Source organism: Hemitrygon akajei, chromosome 18, assembly GCF_048418815.1.
Source record: "Hemitrygon akajei chromosome 18, sHemAka1.3, whole genome shotgun sequence".
Lineage (NCBI taxonomy): Eukaryota > Metazoa > Chordata > Chondrichthyes > Myliobatiformes > Dasyatidae > Hemitrygon > Hemitrygon akajei.
In genome coordinates, this window is record NC_133141.1 from 65,230,569 (window position 1) to 65,251,173 (window position 20,605).

A 20,605-nucleotide genomic window follows, 5' to 3' on the forward strand; every position below is an offset into this window, starting at 1 on the left:
AAGTGGCCACTGCATGTAGTTTATGATTCACTTTGATTATAGAAAATATATAGATATGTCAAATTGTCCCTGCCAGTATACAAAAGCGTACTCTATCAGATAACAACTCCAAATCCATATAATTTGAATTTATAAACCAACTCAATTCACAAAAATCTTATCAAGTAAAATCCAATAACAGGCCACAAGCCTCCTGAATTAGTACAGAACCTCTCATGTCAATGCTGAACTGACTTCCATGGACTCTACAACTCACGTTCTCAGGATATTTATTTACCTATTTTATTATGTACACAATTTATTTTCTTTTGCACATTGTTTGCTTGTCACTTTTAGTTACTTATAGTTTTTCATAAAATCTACTGTATTTCTGTATTTTCCTGTGAATCCCTTCAGAAATGAATCTCAAGGTAGTATATGGTGACATAAACACACTTTGATAAGAAATTTACTTTGAACTTTAAACTATCCCAGGCATACATGCACCACTGCAATACAGCAGAACCTAGTCTCCAGTTAGCCTGGTCTTCCTTGCTATTGGGCCAATATCTCGCTCTCTCAAGCTCCTTTTAGCTGACATGCAGCTGCTACTGAATATCAGAAGAACTCACACACAATCATCTTTCACTTCTCAGTGCTGGAGACTTTCTACAGAACCAGAGCCAAACACAGTTTCTGCTCACAGACTACTTCTAATTTGGGCTGTCACACTCAGGACACAGGATTTGGTGCGAGGTACAGCGTTCACCACGCTGAAATCGTTCGCACCAGAGGCTCAAGGAGAAGAGGAGTGAGAGAGAGAGAGAGAGAGAGAGAGAGAGAGAGAGAGAGAAAATGATTTGCATTGATATACTGCCTTCCTCAATTTTCTCATGACACTTTGCAAGACCCTGCGTCAGTTTCTCTGGAGGTCAGAGGCCCAACGTCTGCAAGCCTAGCACAGGTAATGGAGATTGGAGGCTCGATGCCTATGACTCAGAGAGTCTGAGGCCAAGGAGTGGAGGCCCGGAGGCAGTCTGTCCTAGGGTTGAAGGCTTGTGTGTGTGAGTGGATGAGGGAAGAGGCATATTTTGCAGTTGTTGTTTTGCTACTGCTCGTATTGTTCTACTGAACATTGTGGACATGTTATAGTTGAGACAGAATGGGTGGCAATACTTGTGGACTGGCCCCTGCCCTTCCTTGGATGTGTTAGTCATTGATGCAAACAACACATTTCTTTCAGGAAGGGGCTTTCCATTCCAGAACGAAGGAGATGTCCCCCTTCTTCAAAGAAAGGGACTTCCCTTCCTCCACCATCAACGCTGCGTCAACCACATCTCTTCCATTTCACGCACACCTGCCCTCACCCCATCCTCCCACCACTCCACCAGGGATAGGGTTCCTCTTGTCCTCACCTACCACCCCATCAGCCTCCGGGTCCAACATATAATTCTCCGAAACTTCCACCATCTCCAACCAGATCCCAACACCAAGCACATCTTTCCCTCCCCCTCATTTTCTGCTTTCTGCAGGGATTGCTCCCTTTGCAAATCCCTTGTCCATTCGCCCCTCCCTCCTGGTACTTATCCTTACAAGTGGAACAAGTGCTACACCTGCCCCTATACTACCTCTCTCACTACCATTCAGGACCCTAAACAGTCCTTCTAGGTGAGGCGACTTCACCTGTGAGTCTGTTGGGGTCATATACTGTATCCGGTGCTCCCGATGTGGCCTCCTGTCTATTGGTGAGACCCACCGTAGATTGGAAGACTGCTTCACCAAGCACCTATGCTCCGTCTGCCAGAAAAAGTGGGATCTCCCAATGGACACCCATTTTAATTCCATTTCACATTTCCATTCCCACGTCAGTCCATGGCCTCTTCTATCGCTGCGATAAGGCCACACTCAGGTTGGAGGAACAACACCTTATACTCCGTGTGGATAGCCTCCAAAATGATGACACGAACATAGATTTCTCAAATTTCAATCATTGTTCACCGCTTCCCCATTCCCATTTCCCTCTCTCACCTTATCTCCTTACCTCCCTCTGGTGCTCCTCTCCCTTCTTTCATCCATAGTCTTCTGTCCTCTCCTATCAGATTCCCCCTTCTACAGTCCTTTATCACTTTCACCAATCGACCTCCCAGCTCTTTACTTCATCCCTCCTCCTCTCCTGGATCCACCCATCACCTACCACTTTGTACTTCTTCCTCCCTCCCCCCACCTCCTTGCTCTAACCTCATCTTTTTTTCCAGTCCTCATGAAGGGTATTGGCCCAAAATGTCGACTGTTTACCCTTTTCCATAGATGCTGTCTGGCCTGTTGAATTCCTCCAGCATTTTGTGTGTGTTGCTTGAACACATTTCTCTGTATGTTTTGATGTACATGTGATATATAAATGAATCTGAATCTGAAATGCAGTACTGCTTAAATATTAATCTGGTGATTCACTTGCCTGACAGCACCTAGTCAATGGCCTTCATTCCTTGCCAGCGAACAGAGACCCCTTACATTTCTGGGTCTATACTCACAGACTGTTAGATCACTGCCAGCAGCTGAAGGGTGATATTTGATTAAAGATAGAGAGAAATTCTGAAATGGAAAACATCTTGGATCCAAAAGAAGTCATCAACATTTTAAAAAAAATAAAATTATAAAGGTCACCACTTTGCTTACTGATAGAGTGCAGAAAAGATTAAGTAAGATTTTAAGCAAACTACACACATAATGCTGGAGAAACTCAACAGGACAGGTAGCTTTTGTGGAGGGAAATGTAGAAATGACAATTTGAGTGAAGACCCCTCAGTGGACTTAAGATATTGCCTGAAATAAAGGCTATACTGAAGAGGTCAGATAGGCTGAGGCTATTCTCTCTGGAACATAGGAGGTTGAGGGGCAGCCTGATCGAGGTTTATAAAATTATGAGGGGTATAGGTCGTCAGAGTCATTTTCCCCAGGACAGGAGAGTTTAGAACAAGGGTGTGTAAAGGACTGAGGTGAGAAGGGAGAGATTTAAAAGAGATCTGAAGAGGCAAGTTTTTCCACAGAAAGCAGTGGTTATGTGGAAGAGCTGCCAGAGAAGGTGGTAGAGACAGATACAACTGCAGTGCTTATTCAGGATTTATGTTCTATTTTGTCACGTGAACATCAAAACATACAGTGAAATATGTCATTTGTGTTAACAACCATGTACCAGGGGCAACTCATAAGTGTCACCAGGACAGGCTTCCAGTCTCCAGTAGACACGGATTCAGACCTGCAGACATTAGGCTTCAACCTCCCTAATGGACTCAAATTCACAAACTTGGCTCCGGCCAATAAGTCTCAATATCTAGACATCCGATTTGAATCCCAGGTCTCAGTCCTTGGCATTGATCCCAGAAAATGCCTATCACCAAACATTAGGCCTCAAACTCCAGGCTCTCCAATGACAGGCTCCCCAAAACTAGGCTTCAAAATCCGGTCTCATCGATTTGTGAAACCAGGGGTACATGGATTGGAAAGGTGAAGAGGTATAGAGGTCTAACATAGGCAAATCGGATGACCGAAGATGGGCATGGATGAGGTGAACCAAAAAGGACCCCATTTCTGTTCTGTAATATCCTATGTACTGATCCAGCCTGATGATAACACCCTATCTTCTCCGCCTTCTGGTATGGCTGCAATAAACAAATGAATGAGCAATAATTTCCTAACAAGAAATGAAGATAAAACTGAAATACTTTTAGTTGGTCCCAAAGCCAAAACAGATACAGTATACTTCTTGATAAACCTGGGAACTTGGTCCCCCTTGTAAAATCAGAAGTAACAAGCCTGGGTATTATCCTTAACTCAGATTTGAATTTTTAATCCCACATGAAGAAAGTAACCAAAGCAGCATTTCTACACTTAACAAATATTGCAAAGGTATGTCCATTTCCGTCATGTACTGGAGCTGTAAAACTAATTCATGCTTTTATATCGAATAGATTGGATTACTGCATCGCAATTTTTAACTGGTCTTCCAAAGCAATCTTTTGCTAAACTTCAACTCATTCAGTATGAGACTTGTAAAAATTACTTTAAGCAAGGCACACATGTATCACATGGTGGTGTGATGACACATGCCATCTATGTACTTTTACACATAACCTGCAATGCATTATTTGAACGAACAACAATAAATTGATGTATTTACAATATTATTCAAATATCACTGAAATATTAAACACACTACAGCCACTGCTAGACTTTTAACCAAACCCAGGATGAGGTAACATACTACTCCTGACTTAACTACTCTGCATTGGCTACATGTATCTTTTAGAATTGAATTTAAAGTCCTTTTGCTGGTTTTTAAAGCTCTTAATGGTATGGACTGGAGTACGTCGCAGAATAGTTTTATAATCCTGCTCGAGCTCTCATGTCTTCTTTCACCGGTCTCTAAAATTTAAACAATCTCCCAACTATGCTCCTAAACAGTGGAATTCAATACCTAAAACTATAACGGATGCAGGCTCAGCTGACACTTTCAAGTGGCTGAAAATTGACTTATTTAATGTTTTTAACTAACATCTTTTTGTCTTTTTATGCTCGTTTATTTTTATTTTGTTATTTTATTTTCATATTTGTACTGCATCCTATTGTAAAGCACGATGAATGACATCTGTATGAAAAGAGCTCTATAAGTTATTATTATTATGTAAATTTAACTTTGGCAGGAAGAGGTGGAATAAACAAAGGCCCAAAGACCCAGAGATGTAAGAAAACAAAAAGGTTGAAGGCTCTCAGAGAGGAAAAAAAAGTATCAGCTTCTTCCAGCATCATCTCCTCCCCCTCAGGGAAGACAGCCAAACACATCATGTGCTGAATAAAATGAACACTTGGCATTAAAGTGAGAACATCCTAGTTGGCCGCAGCAATAAGCATCCGAAGTTATTAACAGGGCCAAGAGTACGCATCCCGTGCTCAGAGCCTCATATGTCTGCCAAGAACAATATTACAACAGAACAAGAAAATTCCTTTCCAGTTGGACCCTAACAATTAACGCAACATCCTTCTCCACATGGGGTGCATGAAGTATTTTGCATGGATGCATCTGAGGAGGATGAAGAGGGTGGTGGGAGGTAGAGAACAGATAAACTGAGATACAGTCATAGAACTCTACAACACAGAAACAGACCCATCGGCTCATCCTGTCCATGCCAAACTATTATTCTGTCTAGTCCCATCAACCTACACCAGGACCATAACCTTCCCTACCCCTCCCATACATGTAATTATCCAAAATTCTTTTAAATGTTGAAATCAAACCCACTTCTAGCACTTCTCCTGGCAGCTCATTCCAGACTCTCACTATCCTCCAATTGAAGAAGTTCTCCCTCATGTTTCCCTTAAACATTTCACCTTTAACCTACAACCTCTAGTTGTAGTCTCATCCAACCTCAATGGAAAAAGCCTGCTTGCATTTACTCTATCAATACCCCTCATAATTTTGTAAACCTCCATCAAATCTCGTCTCATTCTCCTACGCTCCAGGGAATAAAGTCCTAACCTATTCAAATCTTTCCCTATAGCTAAGGTCCTTGTCCTGGCAACAAGCTGTGAAGAAAATCGTGTAGAGCACAATGTTTCCTTATTCATTCACAGAATACAGCCAATCTCTGGAAAGGGTTTAGAATGCAAACCCAGAACTGATAGTTAGGTGGGTCTGGAGTCACATTAGGCCTAACCTCACAGTAAATACAAAGAAACACAATAGAATTAATGGAAAAAAAACACTCACAAGTCAGACAAACAACCAATGTGCAAAAGACAACATACTGTGCAAATACAAAAACTATAAAAAACAAAGTACATGCTTTCTTCGTAATTGCACTTGCATGCTTGGCCCAGGACAGGTTCTCCGAGATAACACTGAGGAATTTAAAGTTGATCCTCCGATGAGGACTGGCTCTTGGACCTCTGGTTTCCTCCCCCTGTAATAGTCAATAATCAGCTCCTTGGCCATGCTGACTTTCAGTGAGGTTGTGTTGTGGCACCACTCAGCCAGATTTTTAAGCTGCCTGCTATATATACTGATTTGTCACCACTTTTGATTCAGCCAACAACAGTGGTGTTGTCAGCAAACTCAAATATGGCTTTGGAACTGTGCTTAGCCTCAAAGTCTAAGTCTAAAGTGAGTAGAGCAGAAGGCTAAGTACGCAGCCTTGAAAGGCCTGGATTGAGTGGACGTGGAGAGGATGTTACCACTGGTAAGGAGGGGATGTTTAGAATCTGAAGACATAGCCTCAAAATAAAGGTGACGTCCCGAGATGAGGAATTTCTTCAGCTGGAGGATGGTGTATCTGTTGAATTTGTTGCTAGATGGTTGTAGAGGCCAAGTCACATTGTGTATTTAAGGCAGAGATTGATAGGTTCTTGATTGACAAGGGAGTTAAGGGTTATGGGGAAGGGCAACATAGTAGTATAGAGGTTAGAGTACACTGCCTGGCAACGAGGAAACAGCACCTTCAGCCCATTGTGCCTACACTGACCAACAAACTGTCATCATCTCCAGATGTACATCTCAAAAGCTCAAGGTAAATTTATTATCGATGTATGTATACCATATACAACCCTGAGATTCACTTTCTTGTGCCAGAAAGGAAATAAAGAAATATTACAGAATCCATGAAAAACCATACAGAACAAAGGCAGAGTCCCTGAAAGTGAGCCTCTTATCGTTGCTTCCAGAAGCTCATTAAGGATTCATTATAGCAGGTTGGGCTTGTTATTTCTGGAAACATTATTTAGCTTCCTTTTGGTACGCCTTTGACTCTTTCTCAGTAATAACAACTCACCGATCCAAGACCCTTGCTCTAGAGGACATACATACACCTTGTTGCCAATTGGATCCAAGGGGTTTGAAGGTTTAAAGGCAGCAACAAGGGTGAAGACTACAAAACTATTAGAATGGAACTGATATCCTTGGTAAGCTCGATTGAGGAGAAACAAGAAATTTGAAACACATCAGAGAGGCACAGTAGCACAGCAGTTGGCGCAGCACCAGTGATCACTGATCGGGGTTCAATTGCCGCTGCTGGCTGGAAGAAGTTTGCATGTTCTCTCCATGTCCACATAGGTTTCCTCCGCTGGCTCTGATTCCCTCACACATTCCAAAGATGTATGGGCGAGGGCAAGCAAACTGTGGGCATGACAACACACACAGGCTACCCCCAGCACAATCACAGAACTGGGTAGATTAGTGGTGTCAAACAACAAATTTCACTGTATGTTTCAATGTACATGTGATAAATATAGTTAATCTTGCTTTAGGGGCAAGAGGAAAGCTAGGGAAATGGTAGGTCCACTCTAAGGGAGGAAGAAATAAGTCAGGGGAATTAGTCAGGCTCCTTAATGAGTACTTTGTATTATTATTCACTGACGACATGGGTGATGGCGAGATGAAGAAGGGGGTTGTTGATATTAAAGAGCCAGTGATGTCAGGCATCTTAAAAAACACATTTAGGTGGACACCAGGGCCTGATGGAATCTATACTTGGATGCTGAATGAAGCGAGAGAGCAGAATGCTGGGTCCTTGTCACATCATTGCATCCTCTTTAGCCAGAAGACTGGAAAATAGTGAATTTCATTTCTTATGAACTTGTAGGCTAGTGAGCTGTACATCAGTGGTAGGGAAATTATTGAAGAAGATTTGGAAAAACTTGTACTACTCTATTTTACAAACTTGATCAAGTTTTTTTTCAGGAAGTTATGAAGATGACTGATGTGGCTACAAGTTAATTATTGTACAAACATCCCCTTAGCAGCAGCTAACTCAAAAGAGGGCATCAAACAGGGACCTTTTCCAAGACATGACCTTTAGATGCAGTGTCAAGAGCATCAGTCTAAATGTGAGTTCCATTAGGACAAAGAAAAATAAAAATATCATTCAACCATTCTTTATTCTAAAATTATACCTCTATCTGCAAAGTCTGATAATGGACAAATTCTTGAACAGGAAATAGATATCACTGCTGTGGTTAAATTGCATTTCCTTTCTAGATAAGGTGCAAAAGAAACCTCAATTGGACAGAGCTAGTATAATTCAGAATTAACCAAAAAAAAAAAAATCCATTTATCTGCCTTTTGTGTCAGTAGTCATCCAGGATGTCAAATGAGTTATTCTGGGAAAATTCAACAGCATGTCAAAATACACCCAGTGGCCATTTTGTTAGGTACACCAGCTCGTTAATGCAAATAACTAATCAGCCAATCATGTGACAGCAACTCAGAGCATAAAGGCAGGAAAACATGGTCAAGAAGCTCAGTTGTTATTCACAGCAAACATCAGCATAGGGAAGAAATGTGATCTAAGTGACTTTGACCCTGGAATGATTGTTGGTGCCAGGCTTGCATATCTCAAAAACTGCTGATCTGGGATTATCACACAGAATAGTCTCTAAAGTTTACAGAAAATGATGAGAAAAATAATAAGCATCCAGTGAGCAGCAGTTCTGTGGGTGAAAATGCCTTGTTAATGAGAGAGGTCAGAGGAGAATGGCCAGAATGGTTCAAGCTGACAGGAAGGTGACAGTAACTCAAATAACCACGTGTTACAACAGTGGTGTGTTGCAGATCATCTCTGAATGCACATCACATCGAACCTTGAAGTGGATGGGCTACAGCAGAAGAACACCACAGACATATACTCCATGGCCTCTTAAGTAGCTACTGAGTGTAAGCATTTCTCAGTTCCTCTCTCACATGTGCAAGCTCACACACATGCACTTTTCAGAACATACTTCCAAATGGAGTAGTTGCATAGCAATAAAGTTACTGGTCGGAGTTCAGAGTTCAAAGGTGGGTATCCCACCACAGCATCTGCAGAATTTAAATTTCAAAAGTTAAAGGGCAAATTTTGAAATTTAAATTCTGCAGATGCTGTGGTGGTATATCCACCTTTGAACTCTGAACTCCGACCAGTAACTTTATTTTGTTTTTATAATGAGTGGCTGATATTCACAGTCATTGATAGTGGAGCTAGTGAAATCGCATACAAATCACTACAGTATGTTAAATGTTAAAGAAACATTTAAACAGTCAATTAAATAGGCAGGGTATATAAACACATTGCGCTAAGGCAAGCAAATGGGACTGGCATAGATGGGCAAAAAGATCTGCATGGGCAGGACGGACTGAGGGTGCTGCTCCTGTGCTGTGCACCTCTGACTCCAAGAATTGAACAGATCTGGAAAGACCTACTCTCATTTCCAGGGACCAGAAAACTACTACACTGTAATCAGAAGCCCAACTTGTTCCTAAATGTCTTTCTGCAAAGCATACAAGACCATAAGACATCAGAACAGAATTAGACTATTCAGCCCATCAACCCTGCTCTACCATTCCATTATGGCTGATTTATTATCCCTCTCAACCCCATTCTCCTGCCTTCTCCCCATCTTTGATACCCTGACTAATCAATAACCTATCACCCTCCACTTTAAATACATCCAGTGACTTGTCCTCCACAGATTTCTGCGGCAATGAATTCCACAGATTCACCACCCTCTGGCTAAAGAAACTACTCCTTATCTCTGTTCTAAGAGACATCCTTCTATTCCAAGGCTGCACCCTCTGGATCCTAGGCTCTCCCACTGATTGAAACATCCTCTCCACGTCTACTCTATCTAGGCCTTTCAATATTTGGTAGGTTTCAATGAGAATGGGAAGGAGGATAGGTAGAAGGTAATAGATAAAAACAGGTGGGTAGGAAAGGTAAAGGGTGAGAAAGAAAGGAATCTGACAGGAGTGGAGAGTGCACCACAGGAAAAAGGAAAGGAGGAGGGGACTGAGGGGAGGTAATAGGCAGGTGAGGAGAGGTAAGAGGCCAGAGTGGAGAATAGAAGAAGTTGGGAGCAGGACAGGGAGGGAAATTTCTTTTAACTGGAAGGGAAAATCGATATTCATGCCATCAGGTTGGAGACAGAATACAAAGTGTTACTCCTCCGCTGAGGATGGCCTCATCCTAGCACAGGAGGAGGCCATGGACCGACATGTCAGAGCAGGTATGGGAATTGGAGTTACATTTGGCTACCAGGAAGTTCCGCTGAAGATGTAAATGAGTACTCCTAATCAGTTGCTTCAAACTGCTCCATGCAATCAATTATCAAGCATAGTTCCAAAATGGCAAAAATAGCAACCTATTGAAGGGATGGGAAAGATTGTAATGGAAAAATACATTAAAATAAATTCAAAAATATTTTAACTCTGAGTAACTTGAAATTAAATCTGAATTGCAAGGAAGAAGAAAATTATACCTCTAGGGATCTAGTGACTGACGGACAGATTCAATGAACACCAAACATCAGAGAGCTGTATAATTGAAAACAATCACAGGTTCTGTAATTATACAAGGATCAGAGTTGTAAGCAAGCCAAGATCACCACCGGCACGTTAGCGCACACAAGATGTATTCATGGAGATCCAAAAGCCAGATGTTATATTATAGATGTTGGAAATTTGATATAAAATCTGAAAATGCTGGAGATATTCGTAGGTCAGGGAGCATCTGTGGTAGGAGAAACAGAGCTCATGTTTCATAACAGTGACAGTTCAGGTTAATTTGCAGGTAGAGTTGGATGTGAGGAAGGCAAATGCAATGCTTGATTTCATTTTGAGAAGACTAGAATATAAAAGCAAGGATATAATGCTGAGGCTTTATAAGGCATTGGTCAGGCTGCACTTGGAGTATTGTGAGCCCCTTATCTAAGAAAAGATGTGCTGGCGTTAGAGAGGGCCCAGGAGAGGTTCATGAGAATGATTCTAGGAAAGAAAGGGTTAATGTATAAGCAGCTTTTGTTGGCTCTGGGCCTGTTCTCACTGGAGTTTAGAAGAATGAAGGGGGGAAATCCTATTGAAATCTATCAAATATCGAAAGGCCTAGAAAGAGTGGAAACGGAGAGAAAGTTTCCTATAGTGGGGATAGGAAGTCTGGAACCAGAGGGCACAATTTCTGAATAGAAGGAAGTCCCTTTCAAACAGAGATAAGGAGGAATTTCTTTACCCAAAGGGTGGTGAATCGGTGGAATGCATTGCCACCAGATGGCCAAGGAGACCAGGCTTAATTAAAGTGGAAGGTGATCGGTTCCTTATTAGTAAGGGTGTCATAGGCTACGGAAGGAGAATGTGGTTGAGAGGGATAATAAATCAGCCGTGATGGAATGGTGGAAGAAAGGCTTAATTCTACTCCTACGTCGTATGGACATATGGTAATCAAACTAAAATATTAACTCAGCTTTTACCTGACCTTCAGAGTATCTGCAGCATTTCAATATATCCACTGGTCTTTGGGCAATGGCTGGTTTAATAGTTCCAAGATAGATAAATTATAGATATAAGAATACCCCTCCAACCTGTTCAATTAAATTACACTCAGTGGCCACTTATCAGGTACTTCCTGTACCTAAAAAAATTGGCCACTGAGTGTATGCTTGTGGTCTTCTGCTGCTGCAGCCTAAACACTTCAAGGTTCGATATGTTGTGCGCTTAAAGATGTTCTGTACACCACTATATTTGAGTTACTGTCACCTTCCTGTTAGCTTGAACCATTCTGGCCATTCTCCTCTGACCTCTTTCAAATTTGCTCATAGAACTGCCATTCACTGGATTTTTTTTTGTTTTTCCTCACATTCTCTGTGAACCTAGAGACTGTTGTGTGTGAAAATTCCAGGAGATCGGCAGTTTCTGAGATAATCAAACTACCCCATATGGCATCAACAATCATTCTATTTCTATATGCTTTTATACATTGAGTTGCTGCCACATGATTGGCTGATTACATATTTATATTAACAAGTAGGTGTTCCTAATAAAGTGGCTACTGAGTGTATGTCATATATACTCTGTAATACTCAGCCACATCCTGGCACACCGCTTCACACACGTAGACTAAACCAGGTGAGGGAAGCCGACAAGCCTCATACCCCGGAGGAATAGCGACATGCCCACCTTAGCATGTGAAATCAGCTCCAGTGGACTGAGCAGTTGAGACCTACAGTGAGATCCAACAGTCAGGAAGGTGGTGAAGTCTTTGTGAAGAACGAAAGGCAGGCCAAAGCACAGACAAAGTCATGGTCATCCACAGCAACCAAGGAAGATGTGACGACTACTCATACCACTAGATCTGAACTTCTAAGGTCAGAAGAGTGAAAATGTCCCAGTGCAATGGATTTTCCACCTTAAAAACTCTGCTGCACAGGTTTCTTCAGAGTTCACATCATAGAAGGACTGCAGAAATCTGTCACCATCAGACACAGTGACAACTGTCAATCATTCCTAAGAATCGTCTTTACCCCATATTGTTCAAGCTTGGTTTTTAACAGAAACCTACCAAAGTCAAATTTGAGTTTATTGTCCTGTACAGAAGAGCATGTGTGCACAGGTGCAAGGAAACACCTACTTGCAGCAGGATCAGACATAGCATCAAATACACAACACTCACAAGGAAAACCTAAATTAAATACAAATTATACAAATCAAGAACACAAATAAATAAATAAATACATACATACATACAAACAAAGCATGCATTTCCAGAACAACAAACACAGTGCTGGAGGAACTCAGCAGGTCAGGCAACATCCATGGAGATCAATAAAGTCAACGTTTCAGACCAGTACCCTCCATCAGCAAAAGAAGGGGGTCAGAAGATGGGGAGAGGATAGGAGTACAAACTGGCAGGTGATCTCAGCAGAGATTACAGAGGGGGAGCAGTGAGAGAGGGTCTCACCAGACTCCCGAAGAGAAGATTTAAGCTTCTTCAAGTTAGGCATACTTCTAAGAGATATACAATTTCATCTGTAGTTCTCCATGCTATTTCCCCACCCTTTTAAAAATCGCTGCTTTGGAATTATATTTCAATGGCTGAATGCAGAGCAAGTGCAGTCTACAAATTGCTCTCATAACATACCTACAGGAACAATATCAATGCTGTTGAAAGATTGCAGAGAAAATTTTACAAAAATGTTGCTGCGATTTGAGGACCTGAGTTATAGGGAAAGGATGAATAGGCTAGGGCTTTATTCCCTAGAGAGAAGAATGAGGAGAGATTTGATAGAGGTATACAAAATTATGAGGGTTATAGATAGGGTAACAGGGGGGTGGGATGGAGATACATCTCTACCAAAGGAGGTGTACAGCATTCCTTCTCTCTGCTACCCTGCAGGTCACCCTTGGGCAAAGTGTAGCATCTGCTTAGCACACCCCCCCACAATCAAGATTATATGAAGCCATGGAAGTAGGTGGTGGATGCCAATCAGGATCACATGAAGCCATGGGAATAGGTTGTGGACGGTCGTATGAGCAGTTGGTGCTGTCACAAGTCCTGGTTATGCAACCACTGATGCCAGGCAGACAATCTCTGAAGAGTATTGATTTGTGGCTGAGTCAACCCACCTTGAAATCCAACAGACTAGGATTCACACTGCTTCTCCTCATCTACTGGGCAAATCATTTTCACCCACAGAACTGCTGCTCTCTAGTGTTTTTGTTTTTTTGTTTTTCACACCATTCTCTGTAAATTGTGAAAATCCCTGGAGATCAGTTTCTGAGATACTCAAACCACCCTGTCTGGCACCAACAATCAATCACAGTCAATTACTTTGATCACATTCCTTCTCCATTCTGATGTTTGGGCTGAACAACAACTGAACCTCTTGACCATGTCTGCATGCTTTTATGCATTGAGTAGCTGCCACATGATTTGGCTGATTAGATATTTGCATTAATGAGCAGGTGTACAGGTGTACCACTGAATGGAGGTAGACAGGTTTTCCCCACATGGCAATCAGAAGAGCAAGCATTCTTTCTTCACATCTCTATGTTACCAAGATCAGTGGTAACAGAACTGCCATTGTCCTCGCCAAAAATGAGAGCTTTACTGAAGGCTAAATAGTCAGTGATCCTCACCAAATGAATCATTGGGTGAAAGTCAACAGGCCATTTCTTTTGCCACTAATGACGACATTAAATGACAAATATCCCACAACAATCCATATGGAATATTTCCAATTATTACACCTGTGTTTGGGGGAAGTGGTCATTTTTTCTTTTCTTTGGAAGACACCGACATTGTGGGGAAGTGGGATATATCTAGGTTTACATAGAAAATGAGACTTAGGAAATGTGGAATGTCAGGCTAGGAGGAAGTGTACATAGTTGTGTGGGAATTTAAATCCCACAAGGGTATGCATACACTTGGAGTCAGAGCAATACAGCATGGCCCAATTAGTCCATACCCACCAAAGTGCCTACGTAAGCTAAGCAATCATAAGTGTATTATCAAAATACGTACAGTACATGTTAACATATACTACCTTGACATTCATTTTCAAAGTTTAAATTTCAAAGTAAATTTATTATCAAAGTATGTATGTCACCAGATACTACCTTGAGATTTATTTTCTCGCAGGCATTCACAGTAATAAAAATACAATAGAATCAATGAAAATCTACACACAATAAAATACTAACAAGCAACCTATGAACAAAAGACAAACTGCAAATATAAAAATAGATAAATAATGCTGAGAATATGAATTATAGTCCTTGTAAGTGGGTTTATAGGTTGTGCTAATATCCTTAAACTACCTAAGCTAGTCCCATTTGCTAACCATTAGCCCATATCCTTCTAAACCTTTCTTTATCTAGCCATCCTTGCAAAATACTGAGGTTTGACTCAAGCAGATGCCATGTTGTTATGTGGCAAATCTGCATGCACACATTCAAAATCTCACATCTTTTTTTAGGTGATCATTGACAAAAGGTACTTGCTCTATCTGTGTGTCATTGAGGAGTCTAGTCTATTTGTGACTACAGACCTACCAATATATACTCACTGGCCATATTAGGAATACTTGCTTGTTAATGGTAATATCCAATCAGCCAATCATGTGGCAAAAACTGTTGATATACTGAGATTTTCATGTACAACAGAGTCTAAAGTTTACAGAGAATGGTGTGATAAACAAAAAGTGAGTGGCATTTCTGTGGGAGAAAATGCCTTGTTAATGAGAGAGGTCAGAGGAGAATGGCCAGACTGGTTCAAGGTGACAGTAACTCAAATAACCACACGTTACAACAGTGGTGTGCAGAAGAGCATCTCTGAATGCACAACACAATGAACCTTGAAGTGGATGAACTACACCAGAAGGCCACAAACTTAACACTCAGTGGCCACTTTATTAAGTATAGGAGTGTAGTTGATTCCCAATTGCCCTGAAGTGGCCCAACAAGTCACTCAGTTCACAAGGCATTAGGACAGAAAATTAATGACAACCTTCCCAGTGCCCACATTTAACAAATAAATGAATAACAAATTAAAAATTAGCATGGGTATGCAACCTCTCAATCCATAACACAATCTACTAAGTAGATTGTTGTGCTTGTAACGTATTTCAGAATCAAAATTATCTTTCCATTCTGATGAACCTGGCAGCATGGGTGAAATATGCTGCAATTCCAGATGAACGTACACTGTGATGGAGTTTCAGTTTTTAGCAGCAGGAATAATTTATATTTTTTTCAAGATAAAGCAAGATAACAGGCCCCAGGATTGCAAACATTTATTGGTGAAAATTGAGTAACAATCCATACGGAATATATCCTATCTCTACACCTGCATTTCAGAGAAGTGGTCAATTTTGTTTTCCTTTGGAAGACACAGAACATTAAGGGGGCAGTGGGATATAAACTTACAAACAGCAGCAGGAATTGAACCCCGATCACCGTCAATGTAAAGTGTTACAACCAACTGTTATACTATCCTACCACCCCAAAAATAAAAATGCAATAGCATCAGTGAAAATTTGAGAAGGGGTATAACCTTTCAAATGCAACCTTCCACCAGATTTTGGAATTGTTACGAATATTGTGTCCAAAAACATTAATCTATTATTCTTCCACCTGGCGGTGCAGGCTCGAAGGGCCGAATGGTCTACTTCTGCACCTATTGTCTATTGTCTATAATTAGAGACTTGCAAGAGAATTCTATCTGTGGTGAATTAAATACTGCTAGAATGCAGACAAAATTCAATACGAAAAGAAATCTTTCTGAAAGAAAAAGAAAATAACTTCACAAAGTGTATGCTCAGTGATTTAAAGAGAATTAGCCAGACCAAGAACCGATGGACATTCATCAGGACTGGAGAAGGATCTCAGCCCGAAACGTTGACTGTTTACTCTTTTCTATAGATGCTGCCTGGCCTGCTGCATCTCTCCAGCATTTTGTGTGTGATACCATATACAATATTCTTGCAGGCACCCACAAAACAAAGAATCACAACAGAATCCATGAGAAACCACAAAGAATGACACACATCCAATGTGAAAGAGGACAAATTATGCAGATAGTAAAAAAACAAGTAAACAAATAATACTGAGAACGTGAGCCACCTGAAATTGAGCCTACAGGCTGCGGTTCAGTGCTGAGGCGAGTGACGCCGGTCCAGGAGCCCGATACTGCTCCTGAACCTAGCAGTAAAACAACATATCATAAACATAGGCTGGAAATCCTGAGCAATAAGCACAAAATGCTGGAGGAAATGTCTTTTAAATGCTGTAATTGTACCCACCTCTACCACCCCATTCCATATACCCACAACCTTCTGTTTGAGATACTTGCTCAGATCTCTAAATACTTCCTTTCTCATCCTAAACCTATGCCCTCTACTTGTACGTGTCCATACTTTGGACAACACACCTTACCCCTGCCCCACATGATCTTATAACTATCCATGAGGTCTTCCTCAGCATCCTTCTCTCCAAGGAAAGTAGTCCCAGCCTATCCAATTGCTCCTCATAACTCGAGCCCTCCAATCCCTGTAAATCTTTTCTGCACCCTCTAAGTTAAGTCACATTTTTCCTACGGTGTGGTGGCCAGAAATGCACATAATATTCCAAGTGTGGCCAAACTGTAACTCAACGGCACACCACCTGCATTCAATGCCTCAGCTAACAAAGGCAAGCATACCCATGTGCTAACAAATTCACGGAAATATGCACTTGCACTCCAAGAACCCTCTATTCAATACATTCAATTGTGTGTGTCTTGGCCTGGTTTAACTTCCTAAAATGTATAACTTGACACCATGCAAGTTGAATTACATTAGCCATTCCTTTACCTGATTTTTCAGTTGATCTAGATCCTGCTACAAACTTGGACAGCTTTTTTCACTGTTCATTGGGCCACACTGTATTACCTGCAAATTTTCTAAATATATCACATCTTAGACATCTGTAAACTTACTAAATGTAGCACAAACATTCTCTTCTAATTCATTAATATATGACCACCAGTGAAGGATTGAGCATGATCTGTGCAGACCTCTGCTGGCTACAGAACTCCAGTCTGAAACACAACCCCCAACAACCACCCTCCTGCTGAGGAAATATAAATTGATGGCAGCTTCCATTCACTTTTTTCCCCGACAGAACCATGAAATCCTTTGAAATCCATTGGAGAAGAGAGAAGAGATGGGACTACAGTTCAACATAATAAGATGAGCTTTATTTGTCACATGTATCTCAAAACAAATAGTGAAATACCTCATTTGCATCAAGGATGTACTGGGAACTGCCTGCAAGTGACACCATGCTTCCAGCGCCAACATAGCATGCTCACAACTTACTAACCTGAACCTCTACGTCTTTGGGATGTGGGAGGAAAGCAAAGGAAACCCATGCAGTCATGGGGAGAACATACGAACTCCTTACACACAGCAGCAGGTATCGAACTATGATGTATTTGAATCTTTGACTCAACAAGTCAATAACCCATTTAATTAGGTTCAGTAATATTTTCCCCAGATTCCCATCAACTCCCATAATGAAACTTTATCACAAGAGGAAACTTACAATGGCCTATTGATCTGCCAACTTGCTTTGAAATGTGCAAGAAAGCCAGAGCATCCAAAGTTAGTCACATAGTCTGAGTGAACATGAAGTCTCCACACAGACAGTACCCGAGGTCAGGATTGAACCCAGGTCTCTGGAGCCGTGAGACTCTACCAGCTGTGCCACCATGCCACCCAAGACCCATCTGAAAGATAGCACCTCCAAAAGCGAAGCATTACCTCAGTATTGACGTCAGCTCAATTTTGGTTCTCGTCTGGGATCTCTACCCAGTGATCCACAACAGCATAAAATATTGAACTATTTATCTTGCTCTAAAGGACCAGATTACAAGTGTTAAGGAATTTGACTGAGGTATGTGGTGCAGAAACATTCAAAATGCTGGAGGAACTCTGACTTATTGGGTAATGTTTTTCTTAACCACAAGAGATTCTGCAGATGTTGGAAATCCAGAGTAACACATAAAATGCTGGAGGAACTCAGCAGGTCAGACAGAATCTATGGAAAGGAATAAACAGTCACCATTTCAAGCCGAGACCCTTCATCAGGAACGATGAAGAGTCCTGATTAAAGTCTCAGCTTGAAATGTCGACTGTTTATTCCACAGAACATTAGAATAAGCAAGAGTTCTCTGCTGCTCCAAGTGCTTTAATGAACTCGGTAATCTAAGCACTGAAATAAACACACATCCTCAGCCAAGTTAAACTTCCTGCAGCTGATGAGGGAAGATTGTCAACAGGGACTGTGAGATAAACCTTGAGGAAGGATGCACTGACCTGCAAGGCAAAAAAGGATTTTCTGACAGTCACATGACAGTGGTGAGACACGGCGACATTTTGTGGAAACAAACAAACTATTAACTATTCTATTAAATATATTTTTTCTGGATTATGATAACTGCAGTTCTAATTCTTAGACTGCAATTTCCCATTGGGAGTTGAGCTTTTGAACTGTCAATTTTGCAGTATCTGAAGGATTCAGCGGACTGGATTTCCAAGAATGAAGGTATGGCCACTTTGGCCATTGCTGGAGCAGACTTCGGGATGATTGAGGGGGAAGGTGGTGAGAGAGTGAGGGGGGGGTGGTGAGAGAGGTGGGGTGGTGAGAGGGGGGTGAGGGGGAGGGGGTGTGGGGGATGGGTGGGGAGGGAGGGAGGGGGAGGGAGGGTAGGAGAGAGAGTGGGGGGGAAGAGAACAAAAGAGGCTGGCTTTGCTGTCATTTTAATTTGTTTTGGTTTTTGTTGTTGCTGCTGCTGCTTGTGTTGTTGGGGTGAGCATTGTGAACATGCTATGTTGGCGCCAGAACAAGTGATGACACTTGTGGGCTGTCCCCAGCACATCCTTAGTTGTATTGGTTGTTAATACAAATGACACATTTCTGTATGCTTCAATGAACATGTGATAAATAAATCTCAATCTCAATTACTGTACACTTCTTCAATTTTGATCATTGCCATCATTCAAACTTTACTCAATTTATATAGAACATAGATCACTACAACATAGTACAGGCTATTCGACCCAAGATGTTGTGCCGACTCTTTAACCTACTCCAAGATCAATCTAATCCTTCCCTTCTACATGATCCTCCATTTTAGCGCAGAGTCGTGCTAACTACTATTACAGCTCAGGGTGTTGGAGTTCAGAGTTTAATCCCGGTGTCCTCTGTGAGGAGCTTGTACATCCTGCCCATGGATTGGGTAGGTTTCCTCTCACAGTCCAAAGACATACTGGTTAGTAGGTTAATTGGTCATTGCAAATTGTCCTTTGATTAGGCTAATGTTAAATCAGGGGATGCTGGTCACATGACTCGAAAGGTTGGAGGGGCCTGTTCCGAGCAGTATATCTAAATAAATAAAAATAAAAATTTGTGCCCATCTAAGAGTTCCTTACTACCACCATCCTTGGCAGGGCATTCCACCCACCCACCAGTCTGTGTAAAAAAGCTTACCTGACATTCCCTGATATTTTCTTTCAATCGTTTTCAAATCTTGCCCCCACCCCCCCAACTTGTATTAGCTATTTTTGTCCAGGGCAAAAGGAGGATTTAGCATCTTGCTCTGCAACTGGTACACCATTCCCTCAGTACTCTGGCACATCAGCCTTCATTACATTCTCAAACGGAACTTGAACCCACAACATCTTAACAACAAGGCAAGAATGCTTCCCCTGAACAACATTATAAACTGCACCATAAATTAATGCACCTCGGTCAAAGGTCCCGGTTTTCAATAAACACTGGCTTAAGCAATTGGTTCTCTGCACGACACAGCATATCTAGCACCCAACTAAACAGTAAAACAACTCATGGAGTAATGAGACTGCCCTTGCCCAGCAGACAGGAAACAGTCCGTGCAACAGCTACATACCCATACAGAACAGAGAGTCCCATTGAGAATCACAAGAGGCAAATTGTTCCCTGGCTGACAATAGTTAATTATGTCTCAGGCCAGCCCAATACTTTAATTAGACATTTAGTATTTGTGGCAGAGAGATCTGAAAGAGATACTATTTTCTGAAGGACACTCAAGCTGTACAGACATCTTGTAAATTATTAACTTTAGAACTGAAAAGTAAACTCAAAATAGAGTTGGTGAGATAAGTTGAATCTGAACGTGCTCACTCCTGCGTGGAAGTAATGACAAACTTAGCACAGAAGCCTGCCCTTAGGCCCTGCAGAGTCTATGCCAAGTATCAATACCTACTTCAAAGCTCAAAGTACATTTATTATCAAAATATGTATACCATATACAAC

General features: G+C 41.5%; 1 protein-coding gene across 2 annotated transcripts in view; it reads right to left on the reverse strand.

Moving 5' to 3' along the window:
- lasp1 (LIM and SH3 protein 1) overlaps window positions 1-20,605 on the reverse strand; it is a 197,732-nt gene that overhangs the window by 159,056 nt on the left and 18,071 nt on the right. The gene's annotated exons all lie outside the window — the stretch shown is intronic.